Raw genomic sequence first — 19,700 nt, forward strand, 5'->3', positions numbered from 1 at the left:
CTTTCCAGGCTAATCAAGAGACCTGTCCCAAATTCCCAGGAAGGACTAGAGGGGGCAGACTGGGGTATAATGAATTCGAGATAGAGAGGGGTGGGTCTTAGAACTCCAAGGTTCCTTAGAAAACAGTTAGTCCAGGGATTTGGTAGCCAGATTTCAGGGGATCCATGAATGTGGATAAGGAAAAAAAAGTACATCTTTCATTATAATTAGTTTTTTTTTTGTAATTCTGTACATTTTATTTTATTTATTTAAAAACAATTATTCTGAGACCGGAAAAGGGGTCCAAGACACACACACACACCCCAAAAAACCACTCATCCATTCCAGTTCCTTCATTTTACAAACAACAAAACTGAAGTTCAGAGAGGTTGATGATTTGCCTAAAGTCACACAGGAAATAAGTGGCAAAGCAGAGTGCTCATACTCCAAATAGAGCATTTTCTGTCCATGGAAAGAAGGCTTAACCTCACCCTGACATTCAACACCCTTTACAATCTGCATTTAACCTGCCTGGCTATGTTTATCTCTTTCTATTCTGCTTTGCCATTCCAATACTTTTCATTTCCAATATTTGTCTTACCTCATAGTGTTAAAGGGTTCTCTCTCTCTGTCTCTCCATTACCCTCACAATTTCTCTGTCTCCTCTTTGTCTCTTTCTCTGTCTCTCTGTCTCTCCCTTCTCATTCTCTCTCCATCTCTGTGTCTCTGTGTCTGTCTGTCTCTGTCTTTCTGTCTCCCTGTCTCTCTGTCTCTCTCTCTGTCTGTCTCTCTCTCTTTCACACACACACACACACACACACACACACACACACAGGCACACTGCCCCTCCCCTCACCAGGGGGCAGAGGTGAGTCCTAAAATCAGATGCTGACATCTCCATGTGGTATCCCCCAGTAACCACCCTTGGCATCCAGTTATCAGTGGAACCACATGAAATACACCAGGGATCCCCAGATCTCCCTTCTTTAGTTTCTGGAGCTCTCCCTCCCCCCAGTATCTCCTTACCAAAGGGAAGGCTTAAAGTGTAGCAAAACAAGTCCTGAGTTAGGAGTCAGAAAACCTACATTGTTGGCTGTGCTTATGACTTCAGGCGATCCATTTCACCTCAGTAAATTGACAGAGTTGGACCAGAGCTGGGGTCTTCCACCTGGGGTCCAAGGGTAGATTGGGGGGTGGGGGCAGAGGTATCCCTGAGCTTGGATGGGAAAATATGATTGATCAATTTTCACTGACCTTTGGATTCCTTTGGAATTGTTTGTATTTTATTTACATTATTCTGAGCAGGGGTCCATAGGCTTTACCAGGTGTATCAAGAGGTCCATGACAGAAAAACAGTTAAGAACCCCTAGAAAATCCTTGAGGTCCTCTCCAGTCCTAAATCCTATGATCTTGTGAGCATAAGTGACCAGTTCAAATTTTCTCTTTTTTTTCTGCTCTCTGTTGCAGTCACATGCTACAGAGGCCCCAAGGTAAGGAACAGAAGGCCTGGCTGATGAATGAATGCCTCCTAGATGAATTAAGGTCCGCTCACATTTCTATAGTTGTTTACCAAGTGTGATTATTTGAGCCTCAGTTTCCTCACCTGTAAAATATTTCAGCATTTAGTGGCCCTATGATTTAATGGGTATGAGTGTTCAACCCTCCACTGGTGTCACAGCCGGGTTGTCTTTCTGTCACTCTGCCATAGTGGATCCTCCCATCTCATTGGGAATCTTTTTCTATATTAGGGGTTCTTAACCCAGGGGTCCATGAACTTATTTTTTAAAATATTTTGAGAATTGTATTTCAGTATTGTTGAGTTCCTTTGCAATCCTATATATTTTATTTTATGAATTTAAAAACTTTTTTTTTGAGAAGGGGCTTACGGGCTTCACCAGACTACCCAAAGGACCAAGATATGCAAAAAAAAAAAAAGACCCCCCACACTAGGTCATTTAAGATCACATGGATATCTATACAGTCCCTGAGCTATTCATCTATTATCCTTCATTCTCTCTGCAACAGTAATACACGTCTTTTGGGGTAATATGTACATTCCCTCGATGGTGTCTTTTACGCCCCTTCTTACATATATGTTATTGTTGGTAGATCTGTAAAATAGAAATCCTTTCCCAGTCCCTCTCAGGGTTCCTGCAGACAAAAAACACTTTGTAAATCTTACAGTGCTATAAAGATATGTGCTTTTATTTGTTTGTTTATTCATTATGTTATTCATCGGTTTATTTATTATTATTAGTGTTATTCCTACAATAGCGTTATGATGGATGTAGCTCAAGTGATACCCCTGTTGGGGGCCTTAAATACTAGATTGCTGAGTTTAGATATGATCCATAGGAACTAGGGAGCTATTGCAGGTTTTTGAGTAGAGGAGTATATCCTATTAAAAGTTATATTTGAGGTGCTCCTGGAAAAGAGAAATAATACAGCCCTGGTACTCCATCTTCTGCCCCACCACAGTGCTCCATCAATGATTTCTGGCTGCCAGCTGAGAATATTGGGCCCCTGACATGAAAGGAAGGAAGTTCTTGCCACACTCTCATGACTAAGAGCAGCCAGGATTATCATTCCCTTTATTATCAGGGACTCGTTTCTCTGCTGGGCCCTTCTTCCCTGTCATACAGGGTAGCAACATCCAGAGTCTGAGCCCAGGGTGCAACACTGTCCGATGGGATTGTCCTCCAGAAGAACTGATACCTGCTGCAGCCTAGTCTGAAATTCCAAGCACTCAGACCTGAGAGCCGACTCTCAGCTGACCCAGCCTCTCCTGGCCACTGGATGTTTGCCCAGGAAGGACCAAATTCTTCCACCACATAGTCCTACTGTTTTCCTCTGAAATAGAAGACCAGTATTTGTTGGCCACCAGAGAGAAATTAACTCCCTAAGGGGCCTGAAAGCCTGCAAGGGAAGAGGGAGGGGGTCACCTTCATACCATGAGGTGGCATCATAATCATAATTGTGACTTCCATTCTATAGCGCTTTAAGGTTGATGAAGTGCTTGCCTCGCTCAGAACAATTCCCTGTGGCAGGGAGTGCAAGTATTAATCCCCCATTGTACATCTCAGGATAGTCCCCAAAGGAATGCGGCTGGGACTGAAGTTGGGAATAAGAAATGAGGCCTTCTCTCAGTCCCTAGTCCTGTAATTGAGTCTAGGAATCCAACAGTAATCATATTTCAAGGATCAATGATTTTGCCTGCAGGCAATCCTAACATCATAAGAGTCAGAACCAGAAAGGACCCATGCCGGCCAAGCCCCTGATTCTACACATGGGGAAACTGAGGCAGAGTGCTTATTGGATTTGCCCAGAGTCACACAGCTAGTAAATAGCAGAACTGGGCTTTGAACCCATGTCCTTCAATTCTAAATACAAAGTATGTCTTATCCTACCAGGCTGCCCCACCCTCCAGTAAAGTCCTCTATACTTTCTGATGCTTTGGGGGTTGTTGAGGCTGGAAAAATTCATCCTCTCCACAGTAAGACCAGTCCTCCATCTTTGGGCCTCCCCTCAGACCTTTCCAGAGATATAGGACTCGACAGGGTTATACTGGGCTGGTAGTGCCTTTTTAAGAGCCCGGGGTATCCTTCAAACTGTCAGGAGGTGTCGTAACACTAAATCACATTTCTTCAGAGCTTGATGGTTTCTTTGCCCACAAGGTGAGTACGAGAACCTCCATCATACAGGAGAGGAAACAGAGGTCAGGGAGGCTTAGTGAATTGCCCCAGCTTCCAACTTTGGTCTCCTGATTCCAAGATCTGGCCTCTTCCCACTTTAACAACACTGCCTGCCTCCCACAATTTGATTTAAAGTCCTTTCTTTGCCTGTTGTCCTCAACACTTAGCTGCCGCTGACCTCACCATCCCCTCAGCCACCCTCTCCCCATGTCTTGTGGCTTACTCTTCTTTTCTTTCCTCTCCCCCCTTCCCCAACTCTGGCAGCTTCTGTGTTGCATCATCATCATAATAATAACTTGCATATATAGCGCCGTAAGGTTTGCAAAACATTCTTACACACAGTGTCCTAAAATTCTGAACGTTAATAGCTAAGTCTCAATGCTGAAGCCTTAGCTTAAACTTGAATAGCTTCAAACTGCACTAAGACTTTTGGAACACCCTGTACTATCTTGTGTGATCCTCATAACTCTTTGAAGTGGGTTCTGTTACACCCATTTTACAGATAAGGAAATTGAGGCCATGAAAGGCTAGGTAAATGGCCTCTTAAGGTCACAAAGCTGGTCAGGGTAGCTAGGTGGCACCGTGGATAGAGCCAGGCCTGGAGTCAGGAAGACTCATCTTCATGAGTTCCAATCTGACCTCAGATACTAGCTGTGCGACCCTGGGTAAGTCACTTAATCCTGTTTGTATCTTCGTCTGTAAAACGAGCTGGAGAAGGAAATGGCAAAGCACTTCAGTATCTTTGCCAAGAAAACCCCAAATGGGGTTTTCAGACACAACTGAACAAGAACACAGCTAGTAAGTATCTGGGGTAGGATTTGAACTCTGGTCTCCCTGACTCGGTCAACACTCTGTCCACTAGACCATCTAGCTACCTCCTTACAATTATCTTATCCAGCTACTTGACTACAAGCTCCAAGAGGTGGGGGACCACATCTTATTTAAACACCGTAAATCTTCTCAGTACCTAGCCCAGATCTTGGCACAGAGGAAGTGCCCCAAATTGTGTGTTCATTTGTTTTTAACACGTTTTTGTAAAGAATCTTCTTTATATAAGCATCTGATTTTAGTGTTAGGAATACAAAACAGACCCTGCCCCCACCCCTCCCCTTGGTTGTTGTTATTCAGTCATCTCAGAGTCTTTGTGACCTTATTTAGGGTTTTCTTGGTAAAAAGATGCTGGAGTGCTTTGCCATTTCCTTCTCCAGTTCATTTGACAGGTGAAGATACAAACAGGGTTAAGTGACTTATCCAGGGTCACACAGCTGGTGTCTGAGGACAGATTTGAACTTAATTCTTCCTGACTCCAGACCCCACCTAGATGTCCCTGACCCCAAGGAGTTTATAGTAAAAGGCGATGAGATTCACATGCTACCTGTGGTTATAGGGGCAGGAACAGATGATAATGTACAAAGGTGAAGTCCATATAAAGTTCTGGGAGAAACCAGGGAATGACTTTCAGTTGGGTCAAGGAGGGACAAAGTGAAAGTGCATGAAGACTCTATAGAAAAGGAAGCAGCATCTAAGTTGGTTCCTTAGGGAAGGAGGAATCTGCCAGTCATGGGGGCAGTACCGTCAAAAGCAAAAAGAGAGGAGAGGGCAAAGAGGGAACAGAGAGTGTTATTGTGACTTGCCTGTTACTTAAACGGGGATCAGTTTATTCCCATTTGTCACACAGGAGGATAGAGGCTTGGAGGAGCCCCAAGACAGCATATAGCATCCCATCGGCGGCTCCTGACTCCCACTGTAGGCTATCCTTGGCCCATCTTTTCTAATAACATTAGATCAGAATCATCGAAGGTCATGCGATCTCTCAGTTGGAGGGACTTTTAGGCATCAGTCTTACCCCTTGATTCTGCAGGTGAGGAAACTGAGGCCCATAGCAAGAAAGCTTGAACTGGTCTGCGAGAGCTCATTTCATAGTCCACTGTCAGCTATAGCAGGAATTGAGCCCAGGACCCAAGAGATGACCTAAGGAAGCCAATTAATAGTTGACACTGTCAACCCCCCTTCACTTTGGATTTCTACTCCCTTTTGAATTAGAGCCTCAGAGGTAAAATGCACTTTCTCTAATCTCCACACAAAATGGATTTTAGCAACTGGATTTTATTGAAAAAACCACCCCCTCCTCCCACCCCCAACATTTGAAAACATATTGTCTTCTTTCCAGTAGTTCATTTTGCTTTCCAAAGTGATTAATGAATTAAAGATGCGGTGTATTTATTCTTTTGCCTGATTACCATTGTGTAATAAATCTAAGCAGTGGGGTTTGTCGATAGGAGAAGACCAACCTGCCGCTTTGGAAAATAAAGGTTTATACATCAAGATTAGCGGCCAACTCCCAGACTCTGAATAAAATGCACATGTGAAAATAAAAGGGTAGCTGGGTGGGAAGCTAGCTAGAAGACTGAAGTATGATGGTGACTCTGCCCCAGAATGGCTTCCCACATCTACCTCTGTTGACCAGTTGTTGAGATTTATGGAACGCCAGGAAAACCACACAGTGTTATGGTGTTAATCCAATCCAATTCCATTCAGCCAACATTTAACTAAGCTCTTTATACAAGATGCTGTACTGGACACTGAGGATGTAAAGATGAGAAACCAGACAGTCCCTGCCCTCAAGAAGGTAACACAAAATATATACAGATGACAGCAACAGACTGGGAGTCAGGAAATCTAGGGTGCAATCATGCTTCTACCATTAACTACCTGTGTAAACTTGGGCAAAGCCCTTCTCCATCCTGGGCCCGAGTTTGCTCATCTATATAACAAGAGAATTGGACTAGATGCTGTCTAGATGTATGGAGAACTTGGCATGTGAGGAACTTGGAGAGACCTAGCTAGGCCTTGTCCTGCCTGCCCTCCTGGAGCTAGATTAGTTGACCAGTCAGCAAGATTAACTCCAAAAACCTCAGCTCAGCAGCAGTTAGCCTAAAACCAGTGGTAGTTGAAGAAACTCCGTTTGAGGCGTCTATGTATGCCATTGTTGTTAGAGAGAGTAGAAAGAGTCCTGGACTGGGAATTCTGGAGGCCTGAACTCATATCATGGGTCTTCTATGAGTTTGTTCTTTCTCTAAGTTAGTTTTGGTTTCTAGACCTCCTTTCCTCCTTTGCAAACAGAGGGAAGGTTATAGACTGGAGGTGTTAATCTTGTGGCCCATGAAAAACTCCCTAGCAAGCCCTAACCAGATTAAAATTAAAAAAGAGAAATGTTTAACAAAATAAACAAAAATATAATACAGCATAAATGATGTTAATTTGTGGTGTTCTAAATCAAGATGGGATCGCAGAGATTTCTATAGTTTGACGCCATTGGTGTAGATCTAAGGTTCTTTCCCATTCCAACGTAATATGATAAGATATGCCTTATATGTCTTACCTAATTGAAGATGAGCAGCTAGGTGGCTCAGTGGATAGAGCGCCAAGCCTGGAGTCAGAAAGATCTGAATTCAAATCCTGCCTCAAACACTTATTAGCCATGTGACCTTGGACACATCATTTAACTCTGTTTGCCTTAATTTCCTCATCCATACAATAAGCCGAAGAAGGAAATGGCAAACCACTCCAGGTCTTTGCTGAGAAAACCCAAAATAGGGTCAGGAAGAGTCAGACATGACTGAACAGCAGCAAAAGTTGAAGCTGATACTTCTGACCTATCATTGGTAAATAATAAATAAAAAAGGAACTAGCGTTTATGTAGCACTTTAAGATTTACAAAATGCCAGTCATACATTATCTCATTTGAGATGAAGAACATGAGACTGGAGTTGCTCTTCTAATAGTAAGGAGAGGTTTGCATTGCTGCTCTCACACTCCCAGTCCTGGCCCCCTTGTGAATAGCAGCCAACTTTACACAACCTGATGGGCGTTAAACAGTGATGAACATCCTGACCTTTCAAAATTGAGTCACAAAGGGGCAGAAGTGTCACCTCTTCTTTATCCATTTTCTTTTTTATACATTATACATTTCTTTTTATATATTATACATTTTATACATTATACATTTCTCTTTGCATGGACCCAGAACCTAGTTCCTGAACTGGACCTGCATGAAAGATGTTACCTCACAATAATTTGTCCCCTTGGGAAAGGACTCAGAAGTCATCAGAGTTTGTCTTTGGAAATTTCAGCCTTGTTCAGTCTCAGGGAAGTGTGGAAAAGGGAATGGATTTGGAGAGGATTTGCATTCATATCCTGTATGGGCCTCAGTTTCCTCATTGGGTTCAATGACCTCTAAGACCTCTTGCAGCTCTAAATCTGTGACCTCACGATTGCATTACTGTCCTCCTCTCTCCATATTCCCCCAGCCTTCCGGATACCCCAGCTCTCTGGGCAAGGGAAGTCCGACTGACTCCCCCAATCAAAAAGTGCCCTTCCTGGGTCTGATTCTGACAAATTTGGGCAAATTTCCTCTTTCTTCTGGCCAGTTGCTCTTCACCTACATAATCGGGTGTGGAAGGATGATGAGGATGGTGGAGTAGCTGGCCTCAAAGAGACATCTGTCCATCTCTAATATTCTTTAACTCTGTTTCTAGGAAGAACCTGATAAACTCATCGGCACCAAGGTATTGATAAATGAAAAGGATCATCATGTGGTACAATAGAAAGAGCGTTAGAATTGGGATCAGAGGCCTGGGTTCAAAACTTGCCTCTACCACTTGCCACATGGATAATCCTTGGAGAGGGATTAACCTCTCTTGGCTTTGGCTCCTCATCTATAAAATGACAGGGTTAAACTAGATCAGTAGTTCTGAAAGCTTTCAGTCTTAGATCAGTGTGCTGGTAAATGGTTAGCATCTGTCTCTCTAAAATAATAATAGTAACATACACAGGATACACTTTTAAGTTTAACCTGCATTATTAACATTTTTTTCATCACTTTCTTAAGTCCGTATAATTAATGAAATAATATGTCAAGCCCTGATTGGTAGTTTGCTGATTTCCAGAGATATAAATGCATACACTGAAAATTTAACAGTAAGCTCTTGAGAGCCTTAGAGCTGGCTTCAGCAGGCCCCTGGTCTCAGGAATCCTTTATATTCTTAAAAATTATTAAGAACCCTTTTACACTCTTGAAAGTTGAGGGCCCCAAAGAGATTTTATTTATGTGGGTTACATCTATTAAAATGTATCATACTAAAAATTAAAACTTTAGAACTATTTATTTCTTAATTCATTTTAAAATAACAGTAACAAACCCATTCTATATTAACATGAATAGCATATTTGCATGAAAACATCTATCTTTTCCCCCAAGTGAATTTCATTTGAGAAGAGTGGCATTGTGTTAGATATTTTTGCAAATCTCTTTCATGTTTGGCTTAGTTGAAGACGGCTGGATCCTCCTATCTGTTTTTGTATTCAATTTATTGTGAAATGTTGTTTTGTTTGAAATATTTGAAGAAAATCTGGCCTCACCAGATAACTCTGGGTAAGGGAATGGGAAGAGTATTTTAGTAGGCAAATAATACCTAGTGTTATTATGAAAATAGATTTGCACAAGTATTCCCTAAAAGGATTCTGGGGATCCTCCAAGGTCCTAGGACCATGTTGAGATCCATTGGGTTAAAAGCCCCTCTTCCAGCTCTAAATTCTAGAGTCTGTATGTAGTACAGTAAGAGTAGTACTGGATGTTGAATCAGGGGACCTGGCTTCAAATCCAGCTCTGTAACTACCTTTGTGACCTCTCTGGACTCAGTTTCCTCAGCTGTGAAATAGGGAGGGGTTGGACTAAGTAGCCTCTAAAGTCCTTCTAGTTCTAGATCTATGATTCCATGATGATGAAGATCACCACAACTTAATATCTGTCATTCTCTAGAATCAAGACCTGGAAGGTAATTGAGACTCATGGGATGACTGTTCTGGCAGCTATCTATTCTGAACTGGGCAGTGAACTTGTGGGGAGGAACATTCAGTGGTCAACACCATTTCAAGTTTGAGCCCACTCTTCCCAGGGAAGTGAGTGATTTGTCCAAGGTCATCTAGCAGCAAAACTGGGGGATGATGTGTTTGTGCTTCTATGTCTTCTCAGTAAATATCCAGAAGGAAGGAAGGAAGGAAGGAAGGAAGGAAGGAAGGAAGGGAGGGAGGGAGGAAGGCAGAGAAAGGAAGAAAGAAAGAAAGAAAGAAAGCAACAGAGAGAAAGAAAGAGAAGGGAAGAAAAGAGAAAGACAGAAAGAAAGAGAGAGAGAAAAAGGAAGAGAGGAAAGGAGAGAAGAAGGAAGGAAGGGAGGGAGAAAGGAAAGAAGACAGAGAAAGAAAGGAAGAAAAGAGAAAGACAGAAAGAGAGAGAGAAAAAGGAAGAGAGAAAAGGAGGGAGGGAGGAAGGAAGGAAGGAAGGAAGGAAGGAAGACAGAGAAAGGAAGAAAGAAAGAAGGAGAAAGGAAGAGAGTAGAAAGAGAAAGAAAGGGAGAAAGTGGAAAGGCAGAAATGAGGGAGGGAGGAAGACAGAAAGGAAGAAAAAGAACGAAAGAAAGAAAGAGAGAGAGAAAGAGAGAAAGAAAGAAAGAAAGAGAAAGGAAGGAAGGAAGGAAGGAAGGAAGGAAGGAAGGAAGGAAGGAAGGAAGGAAGGAAGGAAGGAAGCATTGGCATTGAGAGTAACCCCTTCGTTTTACTGACGAAGTGACTGAGAGGCCCAGAAGGAACTTGCCCCCAGTTGCACAGACAATAAGCAGTAGAAGCAGAACTGAGATCTATGGTCTCCGATTCCAAATCCAGGGAGACCTCCCCTGCAGCACAGGCCAGTCACCTTTTTCCAAAGGACTCCCCCTGGCCCCCAGTAGCCAGGCCCCACAGTGCATGAATGATTATGAAACACACATCGTCCCCTGGGTAGGAAGGCTCCTTCCCATTCTCTGACTCAGGGTTCCCCTTTGGTGCTGTCTGTGCTCCTCACACCACTGTGGCCTTCCTTCACATTTTTCCTCTCACACAGGCACCAAATACTTTTCAAGTAACAGATCCAAGGGGTGAGCTGCCCCATAAGGCAGGCCTGCCTCCCTAGACCTAGCCAGACTCCACCCACCTCTTCTGTGTGGAACAAGAAGACAAGACATACCCAGCTGAAGATAAGAGGCGAACCTCCCCTTAGGATTTTACATTTAATTATACAGTGAAAAAGCCTCTTAACCAAGAAGCCCAGGGGACCTGGGGAAGGGGGAAGGGGGGTGGTACGGAGAGGGGGGTGGGGAGGTGCGGCTGTTATAAGCAGGATTTTGCTCCACGTGAATTGCATCCTGCCCTGGGGGCTTTCCAGGGTGCCTTAGAAATCCATTCATTTGTAGCCAGAACAAACATCTCTAACAGTCTAGGGCTGTCTTTACCTAAATCCTAATAACATGATTGCAGGTGATTTTTCTCCTGCTCTATACATGAAGACTGAATGGAATGCCTTTCCTGATCTTTTCCATTGCTCCTGCTTTCCATTTACATGGGGTAGACCTTGTATATACAGTCACTTAGGGGTTGTCTCACCCAACAGAACATGAGCTCTCTGAGGGCAAGAGTCCCCGGCACTTTGCTCAGTGCCCACCCTATAGTAAGTGCGTAATAAATGCTTGTTGACTGACTGACTGAAGGGAAAGCTGACTAAGGGAAGATAGATTTGCCCCAAGATAAGGGGATGCAATATAATGCTAATCACTCACCCACCTCAGCTCTCAGTTTCCCCAGCAAAAATGAGGGGGAGTGGTTACCTAGATGATCTCTAGGGTTTCTTCTAATGTAGACCCCTAAAGTTTCGGCCCATGCCCCCAACTCTTGACTTTAGTAGCTAGTCATTGAGAGAGGGGTGCAGATCACCTCTGGAAGTAGCCTTGAGATTGGTGCTAAGGTCCGGTGAACCTGAAATGGGAAGCACAGACTTTGTTTCTGTAGGCCACTGGAACTGTGGGAAAAGAACGGGAGTGAAGTGGATCTGGATGGCGTTGGTCCCAGAAGAAATGTTTCCCAAGCTAGGCGGCATTCTGGGGAAAAAATAAAAACAACTCTTGGAGATGGGAAGCCTGTTTTCAAACCTCAGTTCTAACCCTTGTTAACTTTGCTGACTCTGAGCAAGTCACTCAAATGCTCTGAGACTCAGTTTCTTTATCTGTAAAATGGAGAGAATAGTGCTCTTACCGTGAACCTCACACAACCGTTGTAAGAAAAGTGCCTTGTAAACCCTAATGTTCTATGGAATTGGGAACTGTCATTCTCCTCCAAACCCTGCAGGGACCCCAATTTGTATGTTGATCAGACTCAGGGCCGAGGGACCTTTGACATCATTTAATCTAACCCTCACCTCCTTTATTTCACATAAAGCTCAACATGGGCAATTCACTTGCCTAAGATCACACAGTCCATTGGTAATAGAACATTTGGAGTGCTTATCTAAATCTTCTGACCCAAGTACAGCATTCTTTCCACAAGCTCTTTATTTACAAAGGAAAGAGAGATGCTCTGGGTATTTTGAGCTCCTGTGTGTGTGTGTTTCCAGTTCTTTAACTTCATAGGATTGCCACACCTCTAATTCCATGAGACCCTTCTGGCCCCAGGATACATGTGCTAGTTAACTCAGGATGGGTCTAGTATCACAGTGCTGGGTGACCTATCTGAGCGCCCCATGGTGGTTGTTCCTCATCCTCTCCTGCTTCCTGTGTGGATTGTGGTTAGGGGTAGGCCTGCTTCTGACATTTCACTGGGTCCAGAGAAGGCACTCGGGCGCCTTGGTGTAACATGGTATGCCAATTTGTACTTCAGGTGTGAACTTTTGAAAGAGAATGGAAGAAGAGAGAGGTGAGATAGATGAAGAGAGAGGAGAGGGGGAAGGAGAAAAAGAGAGGAGAAGCGAGAATGGAGAGAGAAAGAAATGGAGAGATGGAAAGAGAAAGAAAGAAAGAGAAGAAAGAACTAGAGAGGAGAGAGAGTGAGAAGGTTGGTTGGACAAAGAGAAAAAATGCACCTGGCTGAGAGCAGTTTGCTCAGCTGTGGGGTGGGAAAAGTTTATGCTAATTCCTTAGGTTCATTAGAATTTTGCTGGTGCTAATGATTTCTGAAAACTCTTTGCTAGACTGAGTGTACAGTGACCTGCCATAAGGCCAAGTAATGATGTTATTCCATTATAAGGAAAATCTTCCATAAAGCTGTCCGAAAGTAGAATGGGGTGCCTTGGGATGGAGGGAGTTCTCCGTCACTGGAGGTCTTTGAGAAAAAGCTGGGTGGTCTCCCATCAATGATGTTATAGGATTGGACTATGATTGATTGGACTAAGTTCCTTTTGAGGCTCCTTCTAGATTCTGGGATTCCAAATGCTGAGCCTCTGGTGGGATTGTGGGATCCTGGACAAGGTAGATCAAAACTGTCCAGCTGAGCGGCGGTTCTGGTGAATTCTAGCAGTATAGACAAGTATTCTCAACCTAACTCTTCTCTCACAGCAGCAAAGGGGTTTGAGCTCAGTAATGGAGCTACATATCTCGATTCTCCACTGTGCTGCAGTCACAGAATATGAGAGCCGGTGGGAAGGGAGGTAATAGAGTCATAGGACTGATAAGAGGGAAAAAATAGCTCTTTCCACCCCCTCATTGTAGAGCCCAATCAATCAGCAAGTGCCTACTATGTGCCAGGCACTGTGCTAAGTGCTAGGGATACAACAAGAGGCAAAAGACAGTCCCTGCCCTCAAGGAGCTTACAGTCCAATGATGATGAAACTGAGGCTTGAAGGGAGGAAGAAACTTGTTCAGAGTCTCATAGATAAGTTCTTTTCTTCCTTAGGGCTTAAGTGATTTAATTGGTAAAGAGCTGAACCTGGAGTCCAGAAGACCAGAGTTCAAATTCATCCTCAGTTCTTATGATCTGTATGACTCTGGGCAAAATGTTTAACCTCTTAATGCTTTCCTGGATCTGGTGTAACTGTGGGCAAGTCACTTTACCACTGTCAGCCTCAGTCTTTGCAACCATAAAATGGGGATGATAATGGCACCTGCCTCTCAGGTTTGTCGGGAGGCTCAAATGCGATATTTATAAAGCCTTAGTGCTCCTTAAAGTACTATGTAAATATTACATAAATATAAAATTAATAAGTAATTATTTACAACAATTACCTATTATTATCGCTTTTGTTTTATTGATTAGTCATGCCCAACTCCTTATTATCCCATTTGGGGTTTTCTTGGCAAAAAATAGTGGCCATTTTCTTCTCCAGCTTGCTTTACAGATGAGGAAACTGAGGCAAACAGAGTTAAGTGACGTGTCCAGGGTCACACTGCTAGTGTCTGAGGCTGGATTTGAACTCGAGGATCATCTAGGACCAGCACTCTATCCACTGTGCCACCTAGCTGCCCAGCTATTACTATTCTTATTCCTTAAATATTCCTCAGAATTTCTCAGCATTTCGTCTGTTCTCCCCTTTCTCTTCGTCACTCAGCTACCTCTTTTTTAAAATAAATTTATTTTTAGTTTGCAACATTCAGTTCCACAAGTTTTCGAATTCCAAATTTTTCCCCCTCCCTCTCCTCCCCCCTCCCCCCAAGATGGCATGTAATCCAATGTATGTTCTACATATATCTTCACATTGAACTTATCACCTACCTCTTTTTACTTGATCTGTGAATGTGTCACATCGACTCCAATAAAACGACTCCAATAGGAGAATGTGGGTTTGGGTCTTGTTATTTGTATCTACAGATGCTGAACACAACGACTACAATGCCTGGCATATAGTAGGCCTTTAATAAATGCTGATTGATCGATCGATTGGTAGGTGTTTAATAAGCTTTTATAGATGAGTGCTCAGTGCTCTCTCCATCACACCCTCCTCATCTCTAGCCCTTTTCCAAAAAGAGATTGCTCTGCCATCCAGTGAGTTTAGGAGAAAACAAAATGGACCAATTCGTTTTCCCTTCCCGGCCTGGCTAACTAGTGCCAGCCCTCAACACTGTATGCCTCCACTTGATTGGAAGTGCCAGGACTGCAGGGCTCAGTAGCTCTCTCCCTCACCCCTGGCCAGTTTCAAATCATTTTGATGTCCTCTGTCAAAGTAACTAGGGTTCAAACACAAGCTATGAATTATGGCAGCTCCTTCCAAAGTAGCTCAGAAGCATTGGGGTGGGGAGGGAGGGGGGAAATTACCTGCTCTGGGGGTAGAGTTTCCAAGAATACAAACGTGTGCCTGCTCCTTCCCCAGGACCTGTCCACCTGAGCTCTTGAATGTAAACCAATGTGGTACCCAAGGGCACACGAGTGAAATATCATTTCATCAGCATTTTTTTTTAATTTCTGTTGGCTCCTCCAATTTAAAAATGGAATCATGTTTAACATCTTAATTAGGGATGGTAATGTACAACAGTTTTTTTATGAACATCCAGTAATTTAGTCTCCAAGTAAATTAGAGTAAATTTCTCCACAGTGACAACTCAATAAAACAGAGAAAGGCTCCCGTTTTTCAATCACCTGACATCTGTTCCCTGTTTCTACCAGAGAGCTAATGTTACCAGGACAGGTGAGGAGGATGGAACCCGGGGGGAAGCTGTGATTTCTAATTCCACCAGCTGCACTCTTCTCTTTCTAAAGGCCAATTGTCCTGTTGGGCCTGGTTGCTGCCAGCTGAGAAGGTGCAGGGAGACGAATGCCAGGCCTTCAGACCTACTCACAGCAGGACAGAGTCCTTAAAGAAGCCTGGCTGGTCAGAATGAGTCAAACAGTGAGCTGGCCTGTTGTCTGTTTAAACACACACACACACACACACACACACACACAGCCCAGTGGTTTAATTCAAATGAGAGCATTTGAGTGTTATTCTCAGCATAAACCTTTGGTATCGTGAATCAAAAAAGGAGTGGAGGCTTTTCTTAGCAGTGGGTTAGCTCGGTTAATAGCGAATCCCACTCAAACCACTTCCACTGTCCCCTTATTCAACACATGTGTTTGATAAGTTGTATTGTGGTTTCATTTAAAGAAAAACAAAAAGAGGAGGAGCGACTGGATGAGAAGAAAACAACCCAGACACAGCTTTAGAATGGTTGTTAAACAGGCCCGGCAAAGCCAGGTTCCCGTTCTCTGTCATGGGAAAGAGGGGTTTAGCTTTTTCTGCTTGGCCAAATAGGGCAACGCCAGGATCATTGGGTGGAAATTTGAGGGAGGCAGATTTAGGTCCGATGTAAGGTAAAAGCTCCTAGCAATTAGGGTTATCGAAAAGTAGAGTGTGCTGTGGGCTCCCCCTACTCCCTTCCTCTGGCAGTCTAACGAATTCTGCCACCCTATTCTCCTAACGATAAAAATAAGTTCACTAAAATATATGGCATTGCAAAGGAAACCAAAGATGAAATTTTATTTTTCCCATCCAAGTTCGTAGATCCCCTGAAATCTCTTCATGGACCCCTCAAGGAGGAGTCCGTAGATCCTGGTTATAGAGGGATGCTTGCTCACGTATGGGTTGAACCATATGTTCTCTGAGGTCACTGCCAATCCCCAAGATTCACAGGTACTGCACTATTTCTTTCAAATCAGAAGAGAAGGTGGCTTGCTGCAGGCCAGAGGGATAAGCAGTCTTGATGACAAAAAATAAATTAAGAATATAGATGTTTTGCCTAATTCTACAGACTTGCAAGACTTCAGAAGTGGGAGGGACCTTTGAAAACAACATCAAATGTCAGAGCTGGGAGGCACCCTAGAGAAGTGACTCTAGTACAACAGTCCCATTGTTCAGAAGAAAAAACTGAGGCCCACAGAGGAACAGTGTACAAAATATTTAGCTTTCTCAAAAAATAATAATGCAAAGACCCTTATGTTGTCATCATTGTCAGCTGGGAGATATTGTCCAGAATTAAGAGGAATTGGAGAATTTTCTATGGAACATAACATCAGATACTGCCTTTGGCTCCTGCTCCCATTGTAAGTGTTCTGCCACAGAAAGACTGTCTGCCGGGATGCTTCCAGCTGCTGAGGATCTAGGGCTACTTTTGCCTTCACCGTGTCTCCTGGTTTCTGTGTCACCCTCCTTGCCCTGGGTCCCCTCCCTGGTCTCACCTCTGTCCTCCATCCCCAAGCAAGTACGAATAGAGCTAGTTAGTATTTCTCCAGACAGTGGCTGATTAAAGACTCAGGGCCCAGGGTTCTTGGTGCTTCCAGCTCTGCAACATCTACAGCTCCCCTAGCTGAGGCTGAGAAGGAGGGAGCAGGGGGTCAAGGTCTTCCAGGTAGAGAGAGAGTTCATGAGAGGGATCACAGGGAGCCATAGGTATGGGTGGGATGCAGCTGGGAAGTTTGATCAAAGCCCTTTGAGCTTGTGGGAGTGGGGGGCGGGGCAGGGTGGAGATGAGGTGCAGGGCTACCGTGTATATGTTGGGAATGTGGGCCGGAGTGAGATGAAGATTAAATTACATAACCACACTTTATCTGCATCTTGGGGAAAAGTCCATCTTTCCGGACATCAGTTTTCTCATCTGTAAGCTGGGCATAGTAATATTGTTCCTTCCTACTCCTACAAGTTTGTTGTAAGGAAAATGCTTTGTGTTCCTTAATGCACTAAAGCAGGGGTAGGGAACCTGCAGCCTCAAGGCCACATGTGGCTTTCTAGGTCCTTGGGTGCGGCCTTTTGACTGAGTCCAAATTTTGCAGAACAAACCTTTTTATTAAGGAGATTTGCCCTGTGAAGTTTGGATTCAGTCAAAGGACTGAACTTGAGAACCTAGAGGGCCTCATATGGCTTCCAGGCCACAGATTCCCCACCCCTGCACTAAAGAAATAGACATTACTAGCATCTGTCAATTTCACCTGTGTACATTGATCTAATGACCACATCTGAGCCTGTTCATCTGTGCTGAATCTATGAGTTTGCTATTAATTCCTCTTGGCTTGTGGATTCACCAAACATGAGAACTGGAAGAAAACTCAGGAACCTTACAGTATAAGCTCATTTGATTAATTAGTAAACTGAGGCCCAGTGAGGCCCAAGTCAAACAGCAAGGTAGTGCTCACAAAACAAGTAATTAGCAGAATGTAGGTCCTCTTCTTTCTTTCTCTGCTCTAGCATAAAGGAGAGAGTTTATTTTTTTCTGTTTCTCTTCTTTGCTTACAGGTTTTTATGGCATGGGTGAGTGAGTGGGTGAATGAGTAGAAGCTAGTCAGAGTGAATATGTACATGAGAAACGTGAGCAGGAATGGAAAATGAAGTTGATTTGTTAAATCCCTGAGAATGAGGGACTCTCTGAAGGCCTGGACACCAGGAAGGATGCTACATTGTCTTGGGTGGCTGTGGTAGCAACAGGAATAACATTTTCCAAAAAAATAAAAATAAAAAGACAGGAGAAACCAAATCATTATGGACTGAATAAGTCAGAAGCCCATTGAAGTCATAAGTCATGAGCAAGAAAAGAAATGATGATGTGAAATCAATTGTAATAAAGTCTTGGTTTACGCAGGCAGAGAAGTAGAGGGCTGAGCAATTAGCTGATAAATTCAATCAATGGAGACGGCCAATCAGGAGACTCCAGCCCCTGGAACAATGTTATTTCCTCACTGATAGGGTATATTTTACCTAAATTTGCAGGATAATTGCCCTGGCCTGGTCTTTCTCTCTCTCTCTCTCTCTCTCTCTCTCTCTCTCTCTCTCTCTCTCTCTCTCTCTCTCTCTCTCTCTCTCTCTTTCTCTCTCTGTCCCTCTTTCTTTTTCACTTCTCTCTCTTCTCCCCCTTTCTATCTCACCCTTCTCTTTCTCTCTCCTCTTCTATACCCCTCCCCTCTCTTTCTTTCCCTCTTTCCCCTTCTCTTCCCTTCTCTTCTCTTCTCTTCTTTTCTCTTCTCTTCTCTTCTCTTCTCTTCTCTTCTCTTCTCTTCTCTTCTCTTCTCTTCTCTTCTCTTCTCTCCCTCTCTCTCTCTCCCCACTTCCTTATGATTTTCCAGGGTTCTTAAGCCAAAACTGGATTTAACTTGCTGTGTGACCTTAGGTAAATCACTCGACTTTTCTTAACCTGTTTCCTCATTTGTTAAATGGAGACTGGATATGGAAGATCCCCTTCCAGTTCTCTGGCGATCTGTGATAGGATAAAGGCAGAAGCATTGGACTAAGGGTCAGAAGACCTTGGTTCTCTACCTGGCTTGGTATATGACCTTTGGTCAATCTTCTCCTGTTTCTGCGCCTCTGCTTTCTTAAATGAGGCCATCAGATCAAATGGTTTCTAAGGTTATTTCAAATTCTAAAGTTCTATAATGGCAAAATGGAGGCCCAGAGAGTTTAAATGACTTGCCCAAGTCCAGCCAGATTCAAACCCAGGTGTCTCCTGACCTCGGTCCTAACATGGTTTCTACTGCCTTATACTGTGGAAGTGACACCTGCCCATGTGAGCACAAGGGGCTGAATGCCCAGACAGGTCCTGCCTGGCCCGTGTAAACCAGGCCCTTAGGAACAGATCCAGTTTGCCCAACTTTCCAGAATCCTTTCCAACCTCACCCAAAATTGTAGTTTCAAGTCCTAGCCCCCTATCGCATTCCTCACCCCATGAGGCTCTAACTGTTCCCGGGGAGGCTGCTAGCTTCCTCCCTGCATGGAGAGGTGACAGACCTCCCTCCCCTTCCCCCCACCCTCAAATGTCTGATATTTCCATTGTCCATTTTTTTTTCTACAGAAACTGAAACTTCAGGAAATTACCTTGGCTGAGAATTCTTCGGTCACTTCCCCAGCAGCCCAGCATCAATATATCTGGCACTCCCTCATCCGCTGACTGTCTTATTTATGCAATTGAATTGAAAATAAAAAAAAAATTCCCATCTCGCTGGCTGAAATCTGTCAAAAGGAGGATCAGCTGAAAGAGGGATTGTGTATGTATGAGGACTGTAGGGAAAACAAAGAGCTAGAGAGATATGCTTGTGGCTGAGAGACAGGCTCAGGACAGACCAGCTGGAGGGAAGACATTAGCAAACCCGCCAGGATGGGAGGTGGGGTGGGGAGAACTCTTTTAGCTATTGTACTAAATCATTGTCATAGGGTGAGACCAATTCCCAGGCCCCCTACCCTTAGCCCCTGATCTGTGCTATTTCTGAAAATGAAAAGTG

The 19,700-nt window shown here is 43.8% G+C and overlaps 1 protein-coding gene across 1 annotated transcript in view; it reads left to right on the forward strand.

Annotated features, from left to right (window-relative positions):
- MAF (MAF bZIP transcription factor) overlaps positions 1-19,340 on the forward strand; it is a 57,299-nt gene extending 37,959 nt beyond the window's left edge. The window contains exon 3 of the mRNA XM_036751247.1: positions 19,274-19,340. The gene's annotated coding sequence lies outside the window, so the exon portion shown is untranslated. The remainder of the gene's footprint in view (positions 1-19,273) is intronic.
- The last annotated feature ends 360 nt before the right edge of the window (positions 19,341-19,700 follow it).

This window comes from Trichosurus vulpecula, chromosome 3, assembly GCF_011100635.1.
Source record: "Trichosurus vulpecula isolate mTriVul1 chromosome 3, mTriVul1.pri, whole genome shotgun sequence".
NCBI lineage: Eukaryota > Metazoa > Chordata > Mammalia > Diprotodontia > Phalangeridae > Trichosurus > Trichosurus vulpecula.